Raw genomic sequence first — 6618 nt, 5'->3', positions numbered from 1 at the left:
GAGAGCATTGTTGAGGGGTTAGCTGTGTACAGTGGGCAGGGTTGAGGGGTGCGCTATGTACCCCCGAGATTCCCCTAGTACAAAGCTCTCCCCCCAGATTCCAGTATAAAGCTCAGCCCCCCACTCCCCCCTCCATTAGAGAGCTCTCCTCCCACCTCAAATCCTCTCCCACCAGCCTAGAAAGCATCAGAGAGGAGGGCTGCTGGATAAGAGCTACAATTCAAAATAGACACAAAAATACCAGTGCTCAGATTCTATAAATGGTGTTTAGCAACCTACAGCAGCTAGCAACATGTGCAAGTATAACATAGCATTCAAATTAATTGGTAAAACATGCAATAACAAGAATAAAATAAAACACACACTACCACCTAAAAAAGGGGTCGGGAACCTTTTTGGCTGAGAGAGCCATGAACACCACATATTTTCAAATGTAATTCCGTGAGAGCCATACACTATATTTCAGAGGTCGGGAACCTTTATTTAATATTCATATTCATGGGCTGCAGCTATACAGTGAGTAGATGGAGCCGTGTTAAAGTGCCTGGAGCCTGGTCGGGAAGAGAGCAGAGCAGGCAGGTATGCAATGAAGCTGGAGTGGTGAAGCGCCCTCAGGCCTGCGAGTGATGGAGGTGAGTATAGTCCCTGAGAAAATGGCGGCCGGCCGCTGAAGGCCTCAGAAGTGGATGTGAGAGGCAACTCCCGCGGGTCCCCCAGGTGTCAGAGGGGAAGGAGATCATGTCTGTCAGGGCACAGGAAGCGGATGGCAGGTCTCCTTACTGGCCGGTGATTGCCAAGGCCCTCACATGCACAGCACATGAGCCAGCGGCGGTACCGCGAGTAGGCCGCGGGGTCCGTAGTGCGGCAATCTGGTCACCCAGAGACTAACTGAAGGTAGCGGTGGGTAGCCCACAAAGTGTACCGTCGATGGGTGCAGAAATCTCCTTGGAACCAGGCACAACTATGCGGATGGCCCTTGATTGAGTGGTAGACGCGGCAGAGCTCTGGGACTACACATACAGCGCGGCTCATGTCCAGACAGGCCCCTCTTTATTAAAGATTTGTCTGTGAGTCAGATGCAGCCATCAAAAGAGCCACGTCTGGCTCGCGAGCCATAGGTTCCCTACCCCTGACCTAAAAGGTGGGAACAGAGTGTCTGTATGATATCAAGACACAAAGATCAGTTCATGAGCTTGAATCCATAAAGGTATCACTGTGAGATGGGAATGTAAGGGAAGGGAATCCTCCACCATCACTAACACTCCAAAGGGGCAACCTCTTACCAGAGAAATATGGCAACCATGATATGTGGCCTAATAGAGCAGTTAATAAATTCCAGGTAAGGATAATCGAATGATCCCGAATATATACACCACTCCAGGATCTAGCTATACCTTAGCTAGCAAATTCTGAATCCTCACTAGAGATTGGCCGAACATGCCCTGGTTCGGTTTGCGGCAGAACTTTCGAACATTGCAAAATTTCGTATAATGAACCCTATTGAAGTCTTGTTGTGCCCTGTCCTGTATCCTTCCGAGTTGCAAGCAGAGTTACCCAGTGTACTGTGAACAAAATATATTGTCCCTGACCATGCTTGCTGGACCTCGTGTCAGCAGTCATTTTGACCTTGCAGCTGACTTCCTTGTCCAATGATGCCACAAGATTGCCTTCCACGTGATGGTACAGATCTTAAATGTCCTTACATGAAAACAAACAGTGACTGGGAACCTGCCATTGTGGTACTGCACATTCTGAAAATTCACGGAAGGGGGAAGAATCCAGCAGACAGAAAGGCAGGAGTCATAAAGCTAGCAGCTTTAACAAGCTTGAACTTAGACGCTGGGCATATTGGTGGCCGTGACTGTATTTTTTTTGCTGCAGCAGATGAGGCAGAGAAATGTGCCTGCTATAGTCTACAGGCTGAAAGGACCTGGGACACCCTTTGCTACACCATCATCCCTAGCAGTGGAGGCTGCTGAGAGGTCATATGGTATAGCGGGGGTAGACCGGAAAGGTGAGGAGTGAGGAGGAGCAAAATTGCATCCCTTTTGTGCGGCTTACAGGTGCTCTTGCCATTGGGCTGATTGGTGGGAGGTTAAATGCCTTGTTAAATGCCTTGTCAAGAATGTGGTACCCAAATGGCTTTTTTTTTCCACGCTTAATGTGCTTGAGACAAAGTTTGCAAATTGCAACAGTGCGATCTGCTGCACATATGCTAGGAAAGACCCAGACAGCTTAGCTGTGGAAAGTGGGCCGAGAGATAACAGCTCCACAATATGGTGGAATAGGGTGGCTGCTCTCTACTCTTCAATGATGGCTGCCTCTTTGGGGTTGTGCCTCACCCTCACTTTCCTTCTCGGCTCTATTCGGCACCTCATCATCCCCTCCATCCTCATCATTACTGGAGCCAACTTGCTAATGGGCTGCAGCTGGGGGAACATGACTGCCAATTTGTTGTTTACCAGTGTTCTCCCCTCTCTGTAGGCTCATGTTCCTACCTTCCTCAACCTCAGAACCATTATCTGAATCAAGTAATGGCTGTGCATTGTCAAGGAGTAAGTGGCTGACGCTGGGATCAAATACTGTAAGTCAGCTGACTCCTCCATGCCTGATGCTGGGGCTATGGCAGGGGTAGCTGTGGACAAGGATGCAGAATAAGCCACTCTGGCAGTTGCGGTGGACTGTGCACTAGTCTCTGCTTGGGTGATGTAGGATGAGGGTGGTTTAGTAAGCCAGTCAACCCCCTCCTCTGCATGTTGTGGCTGGATAGCAAGGGCAACATCACTTAACTGAGGAAATGATGCCCTGCCTGAGGACGAACCATGTCCACATTTGCCTGTGGACACATACACTGCTGACCCCCTCACAGTGCCATGGGAAAATCTGCCTCTCCTTGCTGGCCTCCCAGACTCGATGGGGGGAGAGCTTATTAACAAAATGTAATAAAGATGGGAAAATGTGTACGTGGATGCACTTTAATCAATAGAAAGTGGTGTTTGTTACGCTTTACAATGAACACTCACTACACAAACACACTCCACTGACAAACTACAATATACTGCAGTAAAACTGCATTGCACTGACGCACTGCAGTATACTGCAGTAAACATGCACTAACACATTGAAACATAGTGCCCTGAAATATACTACGTTAAACCTGCACTAATGCACTGAAATATACTGCGTTAAACGTTCACTGACGCACTGCAATATACTGCGTAAAAAACGTGCACCAACATACTGAAATATAGTGGGTTAAATGTGCACTAACACACTGCAATATACTGTGGTAAACATGCAATAAAGCACTTAAATATACTGCGTTAAATGTGCACTAACGCACTGCAATATACTGCAGTAAACGTGCACTAACACACTGAAATATACTGTGCTAAAAGTGCACTAACACACTGCAATATACTGCGTTATACGTGCACTAATGCACTGCAATATACTGCTTTAAACGTGCACTAATGCACCGAAATGTCCTACTTTAAATGTCCACGAACACACTGAAATATACTGCGTTAAACCTGCACCAATGCACTGAAATATACTGCGGTAAACGCACAATAACCCACTGCAATCTATTGTGGTAAACGTGTAATAACGCGCTGAAATATTCTGCGTTAAACGTGCACTAAGGAACTGAAATATACTGCAGTAAACTTGCACTAACAGACTGCAATATACCGTGGTAAACATGTAATAACGTACGAAAAATACTGAGTTAAATGTGCTCTAACGCACTGCAATATACTGCATTAAACTTGCACCAATGCGCAGAAATGTACTGCGTTAAACGTGCACCAAAGTACTGAAATATAGTGCGGTAATCATGCACTAATAGACTGCAATATACTGTAGTAAATGTGCACTAACACACTGAAATATACTGCACTGAAATATACAGCGTTAGACGTGCACTAACGCACTGCAATATGCTGCAGTAAACATGCACCAACGCACTGAAATATCATTTGTTAAAGGTGCAGTAACGTATCCTGGTTTGGGTGGTCTGCATTAATCAAAATTAACTTTCACCCGCGTTTACTCTACTTATTCCAGGCCATATTAATTACGATACCTCCTACCTTTTTCTAGGCCTTCAAAAAGAGCTGCCCCTGCTTTCTTTGGCGAAATTCCCATCCACGCATAAATCACTCTCGTCTCACCCTGCCAAAGCTCAAGGGGGAAATTGGTCTCCCAGACCTACATAAATACTACATCCTACTCCCGTGAGAAAGCGTGGGTTCATTTGGAAATCTCTTATAGCAATCCCCCTCTACATCTCACCCCCTGGCTTCCAGCTAGTGGAATCCCTTCAACCCTTCCAGCACATCCGACTATTGGCCCTACCCTATGGTGTTTTGGTTGGGCATGTAGAAGCCAGACATTCTCGTCCAGGCTAGGACCTCTTACGTCTGTGAGAGAAAAGCCAGACTTCCCCCCAGTGCTGTGCAAAGTTTTCTAAGCTCATGAATGGCCGTACAGAGAGGTTCTGGCACACCGATTCTTCTTTAAGGGTAAGCTCCACACTTATGACCGACCAACTAAAGATTATTTCTAAATGAGGAGAATTTCCTTTCTGGGCGTACCTACAGATCCAGGCCCCTCACTCAATTTGAGAATATGAGCATCCAACAATCCCCCCAAAGGCACCTAATATCTATCATATACTCTCTGTTAATACACTCCACACACATACAACTAGACAGAGCGAGGCAAGCTTAAGAAAGGGATCTGCAACACGCCTTTACTGATAAACTGGGATGACATAAACAAATACATACACAAGGGCTCTTTAAACTTGGCCATACAAGAAAATGGATACAAAATTAGGTCGCGCTGGTACAGAACACCTGCATTATTACATAAATTCTCACCATCACTTCCGAATGTGTGCTAGAGATGCAGTTTAGAGGTGGGAAAGATGCTACACATTTGGTGGGCTTGTGATAAGATTTGCCCATTTTGGAAGATGATCCATACCATTGTGGAATTCACGACCTACTCGCTTGACTTTACACCTGAGCAATACCTGCTACATCACACGTCTCTATCAAAGAAAGCATACAGAAAATAACTAGCCATTGGTCAATGCGGCCAGGCTCTGCATCCCAGTACATTGGCGATCTGCGTAAGTCCCGACAACTAGGGAATGGTTAAAGAGAGTCAATAAAATAGAGGAAACGGAAGAGCTGATACATATTTCACAAGATCGCCTTCCTAAATTCCTGTCCTCCTGGTGTTGTTGGTCTCACTTTAAAACTACTGAACGATACAGAGCTTTATCCAGGTAAAATCTTCCTGCCACTTCAAGTTGTGTCTCTAAAGCTCATACTGAGCTATGGACTGAGGAAGTATATAACGCAATCCAGCCCCCCCCCCCCCCATCCCCTACTTCCTTTTCTCCCCTCCCCCTTTTTTTCTCTCTTTCCTGTTGCTTTCTCCCCCGATTATTTTTCTTTTTTTCGTTGTCCTCTTCCTACTGTGCTCTCATATTCACTTTGACGCCTTAACTTACAATATTCCAATGGATAACCAGTCAGGCTAGGAATCATTCATTGTCTACCCCTTTTGACATAACTCCAACAGCCCAGTGGACTCCGGGTGCTTATATAGCTTCCACATGCTTTAATGTTCTGATCTCACCATTAGGGTTCGCAATTAGTGATGTCGCGAACATAAAATTCGCTGTTCGCGAACGGCGAACGCGAACATCGGCGAATGTTCGCGAACCGGCGAACATTGCGAACCGCCATAGACATTAATAGGCAGGAGAATTTTAAAACCCACAGGGACTCTTTCTGGCCACAATAGAAATGGAAAAGTTGTTTCAAGGGGACAAACACCTGGACTGTGGCATGCCGGAGAGGGATCACACAAAAAAAGTTCTTAAAAATTGTAATTTTTTGATAGAGAGACAATTATTGGAAAAATTAAAAAAAAATAAAACTAAAAAATTTCTTTGGATTTAGCATCTGGGCAGTCTAAAAAGTGTACCTGTGAAGTTTCAGCTCTGTAGCATGCCCGGAACCAGAAAAAAATATGAATTAGGGTTAGGGCTAGGGCTAGGGTTAGGGTTAGGGCTAGGGTTAGGGTTAGGGTTATTTTTATGGCTAGGCTTAGAGGGTTAGGGTTAAGGTTAGAGGGTTAGGGTTATGGTTAGAGGGTTAGGGTTAGGTTTAGTGTTAGGGGCTAGGGTTAGGGTTACGGTGAGATACTTAGGGTTAGCGTTAGTAGCCCTACCCCTACCCCTCTAACTCTAACCCTAAGCACTAAAAATAACCCTAACCTTAGCCCTGACCCTAACCCTAGCCCTAACCCTAACCCTAACCCTAGCCCTAACCCTGATTCTATTTTTTTTCCTGGTTCTCGACATTCTAAAGAGCTGAAACTTCACAGGTACACTTTTTAGACCTCCCAGACAATAAATCCAAAGAAATTTTTTTTTGTTAAGTTTTTTTTTTTTTCAATAATTGGCTCTCTATCAAAAATGACAATTTTTAAGAACTTTTTTTTGTGTGATTTAGTGTCTAGGGGGTCTAAAAAGTGAACCTGTGAAGTTTCAGCTCTGTAGCATGTCCAGAACCAGAAAAAAATACGAATTAGGGT

Source organism: Pelophylax lessonae (assembly GCF_965119305.1).
Source record: "Pelophylax lessonae genome assembly, chromosome: 3".
In the NCBI taxonomy this organism is placed as follows: Eukaryota; Metazoa; Chordata; class Amphibia; order Anura; family Ranidae; genus Pelophylax; species Pelophylax lessonae.
This window is presented reverse-complemented; position numbering follows the sequence as displayed.